Source organism: Schistocerca cancellata, chromosome 2, assembly GCF_023864275.1.
Source record: "Schistocerca cancellata isolate TAMUIC-IGC-003103 chromosome 2, iqSchCanc2.1, whole genome shotgun sequence".
Classification (NCBI taxonomy): domain Eukaryota; kingdom Metazoa; phylum Arthropoda; class Insecta; order Orthoptera; family Acrididae; genus Schistocerca; species Schistocerca cancellata.
Genome location: NC_064627.1, coordinates 15,135,987 through 15,154,105, shown reverse-complemented (window position 1 = coordinate 15,154,105; position 18,119 = coordinate 15,135,987). Strand labels below are relative to the sequence as shown.

The 18,119-nt window shown below is 38.4% G+C and overlaps 1 protein-coding gene across 1 annotated transcript in view; it reads left to right on the top strand.

Moving 5' to 3' along the window:
* Positions 1-18,119, top strand: part of LOC126163202 (dynein axonemal heavy chain 3) — a 1,221,238-nt gene that overhangs the window by 756,184 nt on the left and 446,935 nt on the right. The gene's annotated exons all lie outside the window — the stretch shown is intronic.

Genomic DNA, 18,119 nt, shown 5'->3' with positions numbered 1-18,119 from the left:
TGTTAGTATAGCATAGAAGTTTCTTGAATGATGACCATGTAATAACCATAGATTTTTAAAAAGAATGGTAACCATGTAAAATAATACATATGCACTGTCGCCTTACATTAGGTTATTAGTCTGTGTGTTAGTCTTATAACTGACAAGTCACCTTTGTCACAATCCTTGATTGTATGAGGTACATTATGTGATAATAATAATAAAAAAAAGATTTTATTTTATTTGACCAGACAAGCCTAGCTACTGAACTGGACAGAATAACAGGAGGATTGGCAAATGAAATGTGTGTAAATCTGGAAACATGCATCATGAAGCCTCAAATGAAGACATTTGAGAAAAAATAGGCCCTGAAAAGAACAGGAAAGATACACCATGGTGGAAGGAAGAGATAGCAGAAATTGTAACTGAAAAGAAAGTTGCGTACAAGAAATGGTTACTTTCATAAGACACTCAAGATAGACTAAGTTATAAATGACAAAAGGAGAAGGGTATAGAAAGATGTGACAAAGGCTTAGAATAAGTACTGGGAAGAATATGACGAAATATTAACCGATAGCAGACAACACAAAAGTAAAGCAAGCATGGAAGATAATCAGAGCATTGCAAACATGATATAAAGGTGTTTCAGGAATGAGTCTTACCTCTATGAATGAGTAGAAAACCTATTACAAAAATCTCATAACAGATAGAGCAGAATTCATGGCCAGTTAACAACCACCGAGCTAACTCAACATAGGCTGAGCATCAAACATCTACAGCAGCACCTACATGATTATTCTGCAATTCTCACTTAAGTGCCTGTTCTTCAAACAACCTCCTGATATCTCTTATTTTATTACAGTGATCATTTCTCCTTATGTAGGTCAGTGGCAATAAAATATTTTTACATTCAGAGGAGAAGTTTGGTAATTGAAATTTAGTGAAAATATCTCACCACAATGATAAAGTCTTTGTTTTAGTGATAGCAACCATGACTGACATATCATATCTGTGATACTGTTTCCCATGTTTTTTGATAATACAAAATGAGCTGCCATTCTTTGGACTTTTTTGATGTCCTTCATCAATCATGTATGATCCCATACTGCACAGCAATAATCTAGCAGAGAATGAATAAGTGTAGTATTAGCAGTTCCTTTAATAGCAGTGTTGTGTCTTCTGTGTTCTGTCTATAAAATGCAGTCTTTGGATTGCATTCCCCACAAAATTATCTATGTGGTCCTTCCTTGTAATTGTAGGTATTCAGTTGAATAGACAGCCCTCAAATTTTTATCACTTATCATGTAACTGATTTTGAGTGTGTGTGTGTGTGTGTGTGTGTGTGCGTGTGTGTGTGCGTGTGCGTGTGTGCATGCGCGCTCGTGCGCGTGCCAAATCTCATGTGGATGATGTCAGTTTTTCTTATTCAGAGACAATTACCAGTTTTCTCACAACACAGTTATTTTGTCTAAATTGTGTTGCATTCGGTTCCGATCATCTGATGACTTTACTGTATGGTAAATGACAGCATAATCTACAAACAGTCCAAGGGTGCTGCCTAAATTCTCTCATAAATCATTTATGGGGTTGCCCAAAAGTCCATTAACATTTTAAAATGTACTAATTCGTGGAATAGCAAAGGTAGAGAGGCAAAAATTGCCTCACATTCCTGAAGTTGTTGGGTTTTAAGGAAACAGAAAATGAGTGCAAAAACTCAGCAATAGATGGTGCTGTGGAGCAACAATCAGCAACACTGTATGAGCAAGGTGGGTGTGAGGTACGATGATATGTTACAGAATCGCATCATCTGTAGCACAGCAGATAAACACTATATTGAATCATTTTGACTATGGTATGTTTTATAAATATGGGTGAATATTATTATGGAATAGTGGAAGTTTATGCTTCGGCTAGCATAAATTACAATGGATGTAACCTAAGCTTGTAGTATATTCATATATTGGCAATAGTTCAGTAATTGAATGACTGCTAAGCAAAATTTCTACAAACTCAATGTATAACGATTAAATTTTCTGTTTTACTATTATTTAAATATGTAAATGAGACTAGTTACTTGTAATACTTAAATATTCACACACAACTATTATTATAATTAGAAGTATCTCTTCTTATCCTTAATTAAAAGTAAATGAATTAGATACTCCACACACACACACACACACACACACACACACACCACTTTTTTGACTTTAAAATAAAAATTATTTTTATTGGAAAATGCATACAGTACTATTGAACGCACAATATTATCACTTCACACCTTAATTTATTTTACTCTTTTTACCTTTTTTGCTTGAAGTGAAGATCAGTAGGCAAGCAGCGTGCTGGAAAATGGTTAATTTGTGTTTTTTGTAATCTCAGGGAAATTTCTGTCTTCTCGCCTCGCGAGAAATTCAGAATAATTTGATTTAATCTCGTGAGGATCGCATTGGCATCATAAGAAAAAAAAATGTAGTAAAGAAATACCTATAACATTCATAAATTGGAAATTTTGGACTGCTATTACTAAATGAAAGCAGAAATGTTAAATTAAACAATTATTATTTGACGAAGTAAATAATTTATACAGAAATCTAACATTTTGTGAATAATTCTCACAGATTTGAACATAACAAAGAATTGTGCCGTATTTCAGCGAAATACCTAGAAATTACAATAATCTTAGCTTAACTCTGGAGTGTAAGGATAAAGTATTCATAATAAAGTCATATTAGTACTCACAATTGGCGATAATAATAGCATGATTAAATAAATTCCCAGCAGGATTACAAGTTTAGTTCATTTGAAGAAAATGGAAGAAAGTAGGAGTCTGATAGTGTAAGATGCTGTCGGAAAGGCGCACGATTGAAGAAGAGAAAGAGAAGACGAGCGTAGCATTTTTATCTAGAACAATATACAGATGATAATGATGAGCCACTCTCATTATTCTGGTGTACATATTAGCAGACTTGCAGCGCAGTTCATTGATTCAGTGGTTAAATTATATCTTTAAACCTTAATATTCCAGTAGAAAAAGAAAATAGTTTGTTATTACATTGTGGGCAGGGCACAATATTATATCACCTCCCAGATGGAAATTTAAAAACTATTTACAATATTTTTGAAATTACCCTCCTTTTTTTGTAATAATAGATTCTCTGATTAATCATAGACAGTTATTCCAATTGATCATAGGGTTTACATTCCCTTTACAATGGATTTCTATCACCGATATGTGCACCCTCACATTTTGACTACAGTTTTGTTAAATTTCAACAGGCTCACGAATTCGGCAGTGGAGGGACGGGGTGGAGGTGGTGGTTGGGGGGGGGGGGGGGGGGGGGACCTGGCCCCGTGACCGCATGTCTATCAGCTATATTACAATCAGGTCTTTATGATATTTTCAAATAGTAATTACACATTGAATAGTTATTGATGTTTTCAATGAATTTCCTTTTTCATTGGTAGTTATGCTTTTGTAGAATATTACCAAGTAGTAAATATTTAAAGTCAATCATTGAACTTTTGTTATTAACGTCATATTAGTATGGAAAAGGATATTCCTCTGGATTATGATTACACAATACATCATAAATATTTCACAATACGGTCGCATAAAAATTTGTGTTACTGTGAATTAACCAGGTTTTAATAATGGCCTACTTTAAAATATTACTGTGTGTGGTGTGTTATTGTGGGTATTTTACTTTTCATAACAGCTTTCTGTTTAAATCTTCATGTGGTGAAATGATGAGTGACTTGACTGAAGAGTTGGTTGAGGTGACGAAAAAAAATTTCATCGCAGTAGAACGGCAGCCGGCGGGGACTGTCAGGTACAGTTCTCGCCCCCGCCCCCACCCCCCGTATGTAGGTATAGGTCTGGATGGACCTGCTGTGATTCACCGATGGCTGCTGGCTACGACTTTCATTCTTCCTTCCTCTCAGGCAGGAGCATTTGCATTTCCATGGATCATGGCCCGTTATGGATGGATGGCAGCTCGGTGTAGGTGGAAACGAAAAAAACCAAGTACATATTGTAATAGCCTGTATTTGTAGGTGCTAGCTTATCGCCCTGTAAGGTAAGTTGTTTTATTAGGCAGGTGCCGAGCCCTGAATCTTGTCATTCTTTCATAATATTTCACAACATGACATAAAACTACAATAATTTAAGAAAATCTCATCATATGACTATGAGCTTAAGGTCTTTTGTTAATTAACTGATTACGAAACAGGTAAAGGGGCATGTGCCACTATTAAATCTTCCGTAATTGTATGTGTGAAATCTTATGGGACTTAACTGCTAAAGTCATCAGTCCATAAGCTTACACACTACTTAACCTAAATTATCCTAACGACAAACACACACACCCATGCCCGAGGGAAGACACGAACCTCTACCGGGACCAGCCGCAAAGTCCATGACTGCAGTGCCCAAGACCGCTCGGCTAATCCCGCGCGGCACTCTTCCGTAATTACACTACTAAATTTCTCAGTACCCAATTCGTAATTAATGTAACAAGAATTAAATCGTTTAAGTGATAATGTTACTTTAAAATAATAATAAAATCATTTCATACAGCAGAGGAACAAGAATGGCCCGATCAGTACTCCCCAGTGAAGCAGTTCACACAAATGGTACTCCACGGCTCCGAGCACACAGCCCCATGCAAAATGCAACACAACCACAGCGACCTGGGGTACTACCAGAACCACCAGGCAGTAAACCAAAATTGTACTAAGCCAAAACAAGGACCAACTTTTAAAATAACGAGACCTAGCCTGGGGCGGACAACAGACCAAATGCCAGGAAATCCCTACGTAACCTCAGCCAACTTAATACCAAAACAACAATTTATGAGCAACATGCAAAACACAAGACCCCTCAGTCCAAAGGCTTCCATTTAGTCACGAAGGTGGCTCTGACCCGCCTGCTGAGGTGCCAAGTGTCGTACGGAGTGCCAAATCGAGCTTAACCTTTGTTAACGGAAAGCAGAAGCACCACAAGACAAATAAACTCCAATCTGACTGCACAAGGCAAACTCTAAGGAGTGCCTCTCGAAGATTATGCACTTTAAGATCAAACATAAGGCACCCACACTAACGTGCCACTGAATGACGCACTTCCATCACCAGTGTCTAGTAGAGTAGGGAGAGCAGCGTACCCCATCGATATATGTCCGTGGGACGGTAAACGAGGATAGCAATCCCAGCGACGGAGAGACAGGAGGATGCAATGACATCCCGCCGCACATAGAAGGTATTTCAAACTCAGGCTCGACAAACTACAACAGGTGAGATTTTGCTCCCCTTGCGAATCAAGTTAACGGCACACCACGCCGTTGTCCACACTGTTAACCGTAAAATCACCGTCCGGTCTTCCCATCGGGCCCCACGTGGCGTCCAGACGCAAACAACCCCAGCCGAGCCGAACTGTGTCCACGCCAAGGCGGTAACCTCTTTCCTCCTCACACACCTCCAGCTAAGCTGCAGCCAGCAATCACACACGGAAACAACTGCCTAATGCCAAAGTTCCGTCTGAGTGAAAACTCAGCACTAAGATCGATACGGACTTGGAAATAAGCGAACACCGTAACAAACACATTAGCACAAAAATCGAAATTATTTCATAAATATTTGGAAAACTGGAATTTACTATTCATCAAGTTATTCAAAGTTATAGTTTTCACATTGACTTCGTAAAGAAAGCCCAAAAGGTTTTTTCAACTTTATTTATGACATGACTAGTTATTCACATTCATCGAAGCAATAAATAACGTTTGGAAATGTTCTCTTTGAAAAATTATCCTTGATTATTGAATGAAGTTATCTACTTAACTAATTCAGAAGGAAAAATTTATAAGCTAAATATTGAAGAAAAAAATTCACATTTGTTATACATACATCATGAAATCTGTATACAGGTCACATACTTGGTAAGGTTGTTCACATACAAATACTTGTACTCGTTAAATAAAGATCATTACTTCAAGTGAGTAAGTAGCACTTTGTCTACCAATGTTTGATCAGTCATAATAATTTTTTAAATCTATCTGGTTGTATAGTCCCTTGCCTTTGTCACTGAACGGTATTTTCAATAAATAGCTTCCTTCATGAGGAATTTCTGCTATTACGAAAGGTCCAATGTATAGTCTCTGCCATATTTATTCAGTTTCTTAAGGAGTGATGACTTACGATGATTCTTAACTAGAACTTTCTCACCAGTTTGGAATTCAATAACATTGGGCACACACGAATCGTGATATTTCTTACGTTGTATGGCATTCTTTTTGGAAGTTTTTCAAAGCTTCACTTATTTTATCTTCATGAGATACCCTTGGCTCGTAAATTACTGGTTACTGAACCTCTTCTTCAGAAACGCTTTCCTTCCCATTGCCAGTCTACATTTTATATCCTCTCTACTTCGACCATCATCAGTTATTTTGCTCCCCAAATAGCAAAACTTCTTTACTACTTTAAGTGTCTCATTTCCTAATCTAATTATCTCAGTATCACCCGACTTAATTTGACTACATTCCATTATCCTCGTTTTGCTTTTGTTGATGTTCATCTTATATCCTCCTTTCAAGACACTGTCCATTCCATTCAACTGCTCTTCCAAGTCCTTTGCCGACTCTGACAGAATTACAATGTCATCGGTGAACCTCAAACTTTTTATTTCTTCTCCATGGATTTTAATACCTACTCCGAATTTTTCTTTTGTTTCCTTTACTGCTTGCTCAATATACAGATTGAATAACATTGGGGAGAGGCTACAACCCTGTCTCACTCCCTTCCCAACCACTGCTTCCCTTTCATGCCCCTCGACTCTTATAACTGCCATCTGGTTTCGGTACAAATTGTAAATAGCCTTTTGCTCCCTGTATTTTACCCCTGCCACCTTTAGAATTTGAAAGAGAGTGTTCCAGTCAACATTGTCAAAAGCTTTCTCTAAGTCTACAAATGCTAGAAACGTAGGTTTGTCTTTCCTTAATCTTCTTCTAAGATAAGTCGTAAGGTCAGTATTGCCTCACGTGTTCCAATATTTCTACGGAATACAAACTGACTTTCCCCGATGTCGGCTTCTACCAGTTTTTCCATTCGTCTGTAAAGAATTCGTGTTAGTATTTTGCAGCTGTGACTTATTAAACTGATAGTTCGGTAATTTTCACATCTGTCAACAATTGTGCCGTACTTCAGCGAAATACCTAGAAATTGCAATAATCTTAGCACAGCTCTGGAGCGAAAGAATAAAGCATTCATAATAAAGTCATATTAGTACTCGCAAGTGGCGATAATAATAGCATGATTAAATAAATGCCCGACAGGAATAGACGTTTAGTTCATTTGAAGAAAATGAAAAAAGTAGGAGTCTGATAGCATAAGATGCTGTCGGAAAGGTGCGCGATTGAAGAAGAGCAAGAAAAGACGAGCGCGGCATTTTTATATCGAACAAAATACAGATGATTTTGATAGCTGTACAGGATAGGCTTCATCCTGTATTGCTATATGTAAGAACAGTCTCTTGGGCATGTCACTTGGTGAGGATAATGTACATCTGTAATGCGTGGCCTCCCTGGTCCCCAGAGGTCAATCCTTGTGGTTAGTGGTTGTGGGGTTACCTGGAGTCACAAGTCTACTGCAATCATCTGACCTCATTATGGACGGACAACGTCTGATAGCAGTTTCGCACAAAACCCACTGGTAAGCTGTACAGTGCTGTTCAGAACATTGTGCCTCGACTACAGCTATTATTCATTTAGCTTACAAGAATGCAGCTGGGCGATGTGATCGACAACCGCCAATATTTGAACAGGAGCACACGTCGCCACATTCAAAACAAACCTGTAGCAAATAAGCACTGTGCAGGGGAATTTGAAACCTCGGTTATCGGATAAACTCCTATAAACACTAGCACCATCACAAACCAAAGACGACCAATATCAGGAATTATTGATAGAGAAATTGATAATCAACAGGTGAAGTAGTATAAACTTTGACCCTCACTTTCTTTACAAGGAGGAGACCCAAATTCCATTCAAAATTATACAAAAACCACAACTAATTTAGTTTCAACAGCTTAAAAACACTATTCCAATATCTGGAAGTGCATGCCAGAATCTCTGTGTTGTTATATTCCATAGGTTGACTAGTACCGAGACAATGTTTTGCAATGGCAAACTGCTCAGCTGTCGTAAGTGTGTGTTCCGCTTATACTCAGTACACTGATCCACAACAATCCTGATGGTCTGACCACCATACGATATGCCACAACTGCAAAGAATATGGTAGGTACCCACCTTATGCAAACCACCATTATCGTTTAAAACTAAACTACCCCCCCCCCCCCCCCCCCCCTCCCTCCGGAATGGGCCCAACGGCACCAACCGGCTGCTGTGTCGTCCTCAGCCCACAGGTCTCACTGGATGCAGATATGGAGGGGCATATGGTCAGCACACTGCTCTCCCAGCCATATGTCAGTTTCCAACATTATCATTTACTGAACTTAAAAGGACCCCAGTCTCAGGTAGTGGTCAAAAAACACACTTCAAATTATATTCATGCAAAATGCAATCAATCTTATTTTAAATCCTCACTGCGTAATGATAAATGCATAATGCTTTGGTACCTCCTTGGTATTTTCATCTCTCACCTGGGGCACAGTTGGTTGATAGTGTAATGGACCTCTAATTTGTCCTTCACGATAAATTTTCTGATGAAAGATGACTTTAAGACAGATAACTGAGCTGTCAAACCCTCAGGGTCTGCGATGACATGGGTCCTGCAAACCAAGGTACCAAATACCCATTCATGTTGAGCCAGCACAAAAATTCCTTTATTGGTAACTAGTTTCATCGCACTGGTAGGCCATATTCGGGTCTAAAATATGGAAAACCTCATGTAAGAGATGAACTATAGTAAAATATTTCAACTTCCTTTGTATGATACATAGCCATGAAAATTATTACTTAACACAATGTGTATAGCCACGAAGCATTGCACATCATCATAGTCTGTTGAGCTGAATTGCTCCTGTTGTCATGTACATATTGAGAAATATAAAAGCTTTATGAAAAAATAAAGTATATTTGATAAGCAGTATAAATCTATGACATTAGCAAAAGTAGAAGGTGGTTACATAATTTAAAATGTCTGCCATGTATCATATATATCAATATTGCCACACTTAATACAAGAAGATGAATCCAGAACTGCGGTGCTCCTCAGCAGGCTAGAGGCCACGGGCAATGGATTTCAGGAATTGTGACTGCCTCACCGTAAGTATTTTGTACAGTGTGGTGTTGACATTTTATTTGTTCTAGTAAATTTTGGCAGTTCAGAAGGAGTTAATATGTTAGAAAGTATGGCTGATAAGAAGAAGAAAAATTGTCAGTCGCCGGTAATTTGTATGCTGTGTAGTCATATATTTCTTGAAAGAAAAATCACACAATACCTGTAAAATAATAGATATAACACAGTGGTTAATAACCAACAATAATGAACTTACTAGAACCAAAATTTTATTGGTGGTCATCTACAGTGTTGGTTTAGAAAATTCTTCCCTGCCTTATACACTTTTTCAAGAAGCCTACTTCTTTCTGAGGTTATTTGTGGGATCAGTGAAGGGATTTTGATTGTGTCTTACAGCTCCAAGGAAATTTGCATTTTTGTCATAAAATATGTTTTGTTTTATTGAAACAAAATAACATCGGTGTTCTTAATGAAACACCTATATCATTTGGCTTGCTTTCTCCATCTAAATACAGTTCGTTACAAAAGATGTTGTGATTTTTCCTCACAAAGAATGTCGATGGTAGTACATCCCATGAGATCTCAAAATCAGCCAGGGAAAAATTTTAAAACTTATCTGGCAATCAGGGAATGTATATTTTCAGTAGCTGCAACATCATAAACATTGTGCTACATGAAAATGAAATTAGCTAAACACAAATGTGAAATATGTGTACAAATATCCATGAAAAGTTAAATCTGAGTGAAATATACGTGATATGTGTTTATGTGAGCAAATCCATGGGTAAAAATTTCATTCTAACCCCCTGGAACGAATTTATTCAAATTTGGTACACATGTTAATTACAAGCTGGAAAAGATTACTGTTAGAGTAAGAACCACCAGCTTCCTGTAGGAGTGAATGTGAAAACATGGAGTGAGAAGGGAGGATGATCAGATGAACAGACATCAAGAGGGAATGTGAAGATAGGCACAAGTAGGAATAGGAAGACAAGATAGACGGAGATAGGGAAGGGAGAAGTGGACCGAGAGATGGGAGAGGTGGGGGTGGACAGGAAAAGACGGAGAAGGAAATGGACGAGGACAAGATAGACAGAGATAGGGGAGGGAGAAGTGGACTGTGAGATGGGAGAGGAGGAGATGGACAGGAAAAGACAGAGAAGGAAATGGACAGAGATGGACGGTGAAAGAGACAGGTAGAGAGATGGGGAGGAGGAAATGGACAGAGACATGGGAGAGGAGTAGATGGACAGAGATGGGAGATGAGCACAGAAAGGAAAGGTGAGGAGAGGCACAAGAAGAGGTTAGAGAGAGGGGGAGGAGGAGATCGACAGGGAGAGGAGTAGACGAAGATGAAGATTGGAATAAATACATACCCAGGCAATGCTGTGTACTCAGCTAGTTTACTTATAAAACAAAATATAATTCACAGATACAGTTTAAGGATCTTAACATTGATTTACACATTGATTTACACATTGATTAAACTAGTCTTCAAATGTATGTGACCTTATAAATGAGTTTGTAGTTAACCATGATAATAAGGTTATAATACTAATAAAAGACGTACAACATATGTTGACATTTTTATGACATTATTTACAACTATGTTATATTTGTGGCAGATACTAGATATTATGAATAATATGCTTTGAATATCATTCCTGTAGTAAAACTTGAAGAACACATCACAACAAAATATGGAATTCTCTTTGTTCATCTCATGTTTGGTCATCTGTTAGTGAATGAATGCATGTATGTTTTAAGATTTAATTGTGCAAGTAATTTCTGGCTTCTGTTATTATTGTTATAAGAGTGTAAATAGACTTAGGGTGTAAATGGGAGGGGGACAGGTGTCAGATGCAATCGGGTCAGACGAATTCAAGTAGCCTGATGAAAAAATAATTTAGAAATGATCGAACTACATGACGTGCTCTCATCTCATAACCCTTTTGCTCTCCACAAACTTGGTACATAGTTTCACATTGGAACTGGTCTTCGTTATTGAGTACCTAGGTGACCAAATTTTGCGAAATTTTTCCATTTTGGCTACTAATGATACAATTTGGAGCAATTTATTTAAATAAATGCTACCATCATCATTTTGGCCGTATTTTTGTTCTCCAATGTGATTTTTGGGCAACACAGGCAAATCCATGGGAATTTTTATGCATTTAGTTTAATTTTATGTTATTTATAATGAAGTTTACTGCTCCATTGCCTTGTGAAACACTGAAATATTGCAGTCTCAAAGTTCTACCAGTCCCCAAATAATGACACCATGCAAACATTTAACTGGCTGTTAGGAGTAGTGCATACATAATTTTAACTTACTATAATGCTAGTTGACAAATCAAAATCAGTTTTTCTCTTCTTTCTCCTTACATACTTATCAAGTACCCAGAAACTATCACAACAGCACAATGCACAGAAATAATAAACGGCAGCACGTACATTAAATTCAACTGCAAGTAACAACAACAAAGTTCAACTAAGGACAACAATGTCCAGTAGTTGGTCTTCACTACAGCAGGGATGGGCAACAACTGAGTGTTCTGTCAATATATTTGTAGTTTAAATCCATCGATTATCTTGTTCACTGTCGATAGTGGGTGTACCTTTTCCGTTGTATGATTCGAAATCAAAATATCTTTCAATTTCAGCATTTGGGAACTGGGTCATGTGTAATTTCATTTAGGTGATAGGGGGTCGGTCCGGACCCCACACTTTGACTACATCCTTGATTAAACGTTCTGTTTAGCACAAAATGTAGGGCAACAAAAATTTTGCAGTACCAAAATGATGGATAGATAGTGAAGTAAAATTTGTAAAAAAAAAAAGTAAACAAGTTTCTCCTTGAACTCCCGTCCTTTTCTGTAAAATAATTTCCATTACTGTAAAGTATTAAAGGTGGTGGGTAAGGACTACTAACTCACATGTGTAGATATTTTTAAAAAATTAAGAAAGACTTTATAAATCATCTGCATGTATCCATATTTAAATATTAAGTTTTAATGGGTATGTAAAATTACTTATTCCACATCATTATGATTTATTGTGCAAATGATCCATTGAACATGAAACTAACCAACTAACTAACTCACAGGATATTGATCAGCAGTGTCGTTCCATCTGACAAGAGATTTCTCGGTCATGGATATGTTCTGCAGCAGGGAAATCATTCCAAACATGCTTCTAAATTGTGCAGACAATAGGAAAGAGAACTATGGGGAATGGAAAAAAATAAATTGGGCCAATTCAGTCACCCGAGTTAAATCCCATTGAACTCTTACGGGATGAAATTGACAGGCAGGTCAGGAAACAGGCCTCATCCATTGTTGAAGATTTGTGGAATAATTTACAGACATGTCAGACAGCAATATCTATAAGAACACTACAAAATCTTAACTCCAGAATGCCACGAGTTTTTACAGTTCTGAGAGCAAAGGCTGAATAGTTTGAAGAGGCCAAAATTCAAACCATATTGTATTATATGTAATGATAGAGAAGGAGACTATTTATTTTGTTGGTTTAATTTCGTTGTACTATGCATATGTACATTGAAGTAAAGTGGTTGAAAACTTTTGACCAGTAGTTTAATACAAAATCCGGACATAGTAAAGGAGAAAAAAATCAATATATGGTCCGAACTGAAAGTAGTACAGTACTTTAAGGTACAGGGAAGTATATACAGTGCCAATGGTCAAAAGATTGTGAACCTATAATTGGTATGCATGTGATGGCACGCTTACCAGTGTGTTACAAAATGCCACACAGAAAAACAGGATTTTCTGGTGCTCATACCTTATGTTCTGTTGGTGATGAAAAGGTAGGGTCATTTGTCTTGGCTAGCCATTGGGCTAGGGACCTTTTGTGTACCCAACAGGACTATCCTGCAATACAGAGTCAAAGTATGAATATTACATACATCCTCCTACTTGGGCAAATGGAGCAAATCAGTTTTTTAAATCTGATGTGGTCTTCAATGGGCATGATGGAACATACGGAGGCACCATTGGTTCATAGGTGGGTCCTCAGAAAGCCCCCCAAAATGGTTTTTCTTTATTATATTTTTTCTGTCATGAGTGAGCTAAAACACAGCCAAAGATTCGAGGGTGGCTATGCACAACAAATGGCTGAAATTAACCTTCTGTTGAGCATGATGTTTTTCGCAACGAGATCGGGTGCAGTGTATCAAATTGATCATATAGCTTATTTATGTGATTATTTATTACATTTCATTAACAAAACACACAATAAATTAAAAATATCTGTAAACAAAGACAAAGAAGACATAAGAGCACAACCGCAATAGAAATATTTTTCATTCAGATTTCCTTTCATCACTGGTAACAAACGATAACATCGCGTTTTTTTTTTTTTTGCACTTGCTTCTTTATTACATTTCACTAATTAAACTCATAAATGACAAATATCTTTACAGAAAGGCAAAGATGACATTGTAGTACAATAACAATGGTAACATTACTTTTTCAGTTGTTATATCGCCACTTTTGGACTGCTGAAACATATATACCACTCTCAGAACAAAAAGGTTCAATGTGCATCAAACAGATTGGCTTGTGACACATTTTGCAATAACATTTTGTCAGTCTTTTCTTTACTGTGCAGGTATTACACCTTTTTCTCTTGCTTGCAGTTGTTTTTTCTCCTTTTCCGCTTTCATCTTCTGCTTCATCTTCACAAGTTGGCCGAAAATGTTGTAACCTCAGTTGAAGATCCCTGAAGATCCTTGTGAACTCTTGAGGTGTCCAAACTTCTTTGAACCAAGTAAGATAGTTGTTTCAGGAATCCTCTCCTTCTTATACAATACTCATTGTTGCCACAATAGATTATGTGTGCATTGATTCCACTCATATTGATCACTGCAAAAAATATAGCCATGGGCCAGTAGCACACGTTTCTTGCAACATTGTTCGAAGAGGTCAACTAATCCATAGTGTTGACTCCACCTTTGGGCGTTATAATAAAATTTTAGAAATGATGGCTTTAGTTTATCTCCAGTGTCAGCATTAGTTGAATTATCGCCATGCGAACTTGATGCTAGGATCACAAACTTCCCCTTTCTAGGAACATAGGAAACTGAGTACATACTTTCTTGAAGCCAAAAAGAGAACTGTTGGCATCTCTTCCTTTACTGGTAGCAAACATAGTTCCAACAAAAGAAAGATTTTTCCTTTTGTAGGCAGCCCTGTGGTCCCGGTCATCTACGGTGGACTGGAAGCCGAGCGGTGCCCTCTCCAGTTGACAGGATGCTAGGAAATGACTGTGGACGCATCAGAAACGCCAAAGAAACATTATTAATTCGTGACACCTTTATTTCTGCTGAGTACAATGTGGCTCGTGTAACACAGGCTGGCTGAGCTTGATGATATCAATGACCTTCCCCGAGTCCTCGCTGACTCGGAGCGATGACACCACCTCCGGGCTGCACCAGTCTTGTTAGCGCAGCACCGCATGCTGTGACGTAGTGGTGGAATGCCCTTACTTCGGCCACGTGTGGCTGCCGGCGCCCGGCTGGCTTGGCGGCGGACAGCAGGCTGCTGCGCGTAGGAGGCTTCGGGTTGGAGTCCCAGCGCTGTCGGCACGAGAAGCGTTCTCGTAGTGTGGAGTGCACTCTGTCCCACCCCGTCTTCTTCCGTGCTCCTCCCGGTGGCTCGTCCACGGTGGATGGGCAGAACGGGGTGCAATCCCCCAGCATCGTCGGCTCACCCCGTTGTGACGGCGGATGCACAGGGCCTAGGCCCCGCACGAGCACGATGACAGCTCACTGATGTGGTCAGCATTGGTGGCGAGTGAGTCTGCCGCGATGTCTGCTATTCCTGAGTTGACGATTGACAGCGGCAGCAGAGAGGACCAGAGCTGGTACTGTCCCCTCACGTCTGCTGCTGGATGGGCCACTCTTACTGCAACATCTCCTTAATAAAGATTAACATGTTGATCACTGATCTGAGTGCTACGCAGCAGCCCAGTACACTTCTAACTGCAAGTCTAACTGTGAGTGCATTGTTGCTATCAAAGCTGGCGTATTTAAAGGTAGCACGAGCGACATCCTGACGTCATGCTCGTTTGTAATGAACGCATTCGTTCCACTTATACTGCTGATTTATCTGTCGTACTCACCCCTTAGGTGTTCTTGTGACAGAGTTACGTGTTGTTATGGTGGACTTACACGAAGTTATGAAATGCAGTACAGCTGACGCTATATCTCTGTCTTACGCTCTACGAATGTCTCCGTCTAACACAAACCCGCATGCTGAGCAATTCTCACTCGCCTGTTGTGTGTAACCAGGCCAGTGCCCTGCGTGACTACGCATTCCGATACATGTGCAATCCTCTTACCTCTTGGCTAACCTATTGCCTCTGGCTCTCGGCATAGGCAACGAAGCTTTAAAAAATATTTCACGTTTCCAACTCTTTACTATTCCGCAACACTACACTTTGTAACTCTTCTATGGAGCCAATACTAGTAAACCAGTTGTCTGCGGTCACATTTCAACCTGACTGATAAATAGGGTCACATAGTCACAGAACAACATCGGAAGGTTTATTGCTTACGTGATATAATTCTTCTGATTGCAACCCAATGTATATTTCCAAGTTATACAGGTTAAATATTTGGGAATCCAAAGAGCATATATCTTAATCCCATATTTGTTTGATTTGATAGGTATATATTGGCGAAAACTGCTCCTTCCATGAAATAGGTACAGGATTGCTGGCAGTCCTGTACAAATATAGAAAATATTTCCGTGTCCCTGTTATCTTGTCTAATCGTCTCCTTTCATCGAAAGTTGTCAAATCTAAGACACCACATAATGAATGAATTTGAAATGTTTTATATTTATTACGAGTTAAAATTTCTCAATACCATCCTCATCAGTTCCCCAGAAATCCTCTAAGCTTTGTCTGTTAGTTTTGTTTACTCCAGCTAAAAATAAGAGTCCAATGAAGGCTTTCATTTCAATAATGTCTATTTGTTTTGTCTCTCTCATGCTGGAATGAAGCTTTAACACTCTCAATATACTGATTTGTACACAAAACTATAATAGACAAAATTTCATCATCTATGAGGCAATTCCAGCATCCCAAAGGCATTCTCACTGCTTTTGCAGCACCTATAGGTCCAGATAACTTCCAAATAATATTGAGAGCCCTGAATCATACTCTCTGCGATGGTGGAACTTTACCCATTTTGTCTCTTTATCCCTTCCGATATAGTAATGGCTGTTTTCCTCAAGTACTTCCTCATCATCTGCATTGTCGTCTTCCTCTGTTTCTGAATCTTCCAGCCGGACTTCAACTACGTCACCACTATCTGTGTCCACTTCTTCTTCAAAATCCTCTTGAAATCCATTATTATCCTCTTCATATAGCATCTTCTTGATTTCTGCAATATGATTTGGGTCGAGGAGGTTATATGTCTTCCTGTAACCTGGCATCATGAAGTATATCCCACCTAAAATCATAAAATTCCTGTAAAAAATGCAATCAGGCGCAGTGTATCAATTTGATACTTGATATTCAGACAACTGTAAAAGACAACTAACACTCCAGAAATAATATAAGTGCATTTTACATTATAAATTAGCTTTCTGCTACTTACTAAGTTATGTCGATAATCCAAGAAATTACATGTTGAAATGTAATGGGAAATGGCGCAGTGTATCAAACTGAGCAATCAGCAAATATCTCGACAACAGAGCAGTTGCATTGACACTGAAGCACAAAACAGTGGAAAGCGTTCGGAGAAGGGAAACTACTAGCGAGAAGGCACCAGTACTGCCAATTGCTGACAAATAATTCACAGCATCTACATCTACATCTATGTGGATACTCTGCAAATCACATTTAAGTGCCTGGCAGAGGGTTCATCGAACCACATTCACAATTCTCTATTATTCCAATCTTGTATAGTGAGTGGAAAGAATGAACATCTACATCTTTCCAGACGAGCTCTGATTTCCCTTATTTTATAGTGGTGATTGTTTCTCCCTGTATAGGTCAATGTGTATCAGTTTGAACGTCTTCTCACAATGGAAGGTTAATAATAGTATGAGAAGGAAAGTTGCTACTCACCATATAGCCACACTCAGTGTGGTTTCAGTTGCCTGAGACTGCAGTTGTGTGCGTGAATTGTGTTTGCGTGAGTGTGTGTGTGCATGCGTGTGTCTGTCTATTGTTGACAAAAGCCTTAATGGCTGAAAGCTATAATTGTCAGAGTCTTTTTGTTGTGCCCATCTGTGCGACTCAGCATCTGTACTATATGGTGAGTAGAAACTTTCCTTCTCATAATATTGATACATTGCATCCTGGATGTTTCCATTGTTTGAAATGGCTGAAATTATTGTGATATATTCCTAAGATGCCGATCTAAAATTTTTCTATATATTTTTATCTATTTCCAAGATATAGAGGTTAGGATGTACTCTACCTGAGCGAAAGCATAGCAGAGTGACGTAGCACAGAGAAATATGGTGTAAGGTGTCTCCATTATCATTTGATGGATTGTGGGAACTCCATGTTGTAGAACTGAAGCACATGCAAAATTTTTGTGGACATAAAATCCAGTATGAGGTGTAACATTAATTTTGTGTTAGTAGTATTTTAATTCTACATAAGTAAACTATCAAAATTTTACTGGCCAATCAAGTTCTCTTCATATGAGTGACATGCCCTGCTGTGTCAGGAAGAAGAATTGAACCAGTGGAAAAAAGGCTTCTATTTGAGCACTAAAAAAGTGAATATGCTCCTTTTTATTAATAGACTCTTACTGAAAAGGGGGGAACCGGCTGACTCAATCTACCTTTCTCAGTACCTTTAAAATTTTTCGCAAAAATATTGGCACGTGAAGATGTTTGCACATTTTT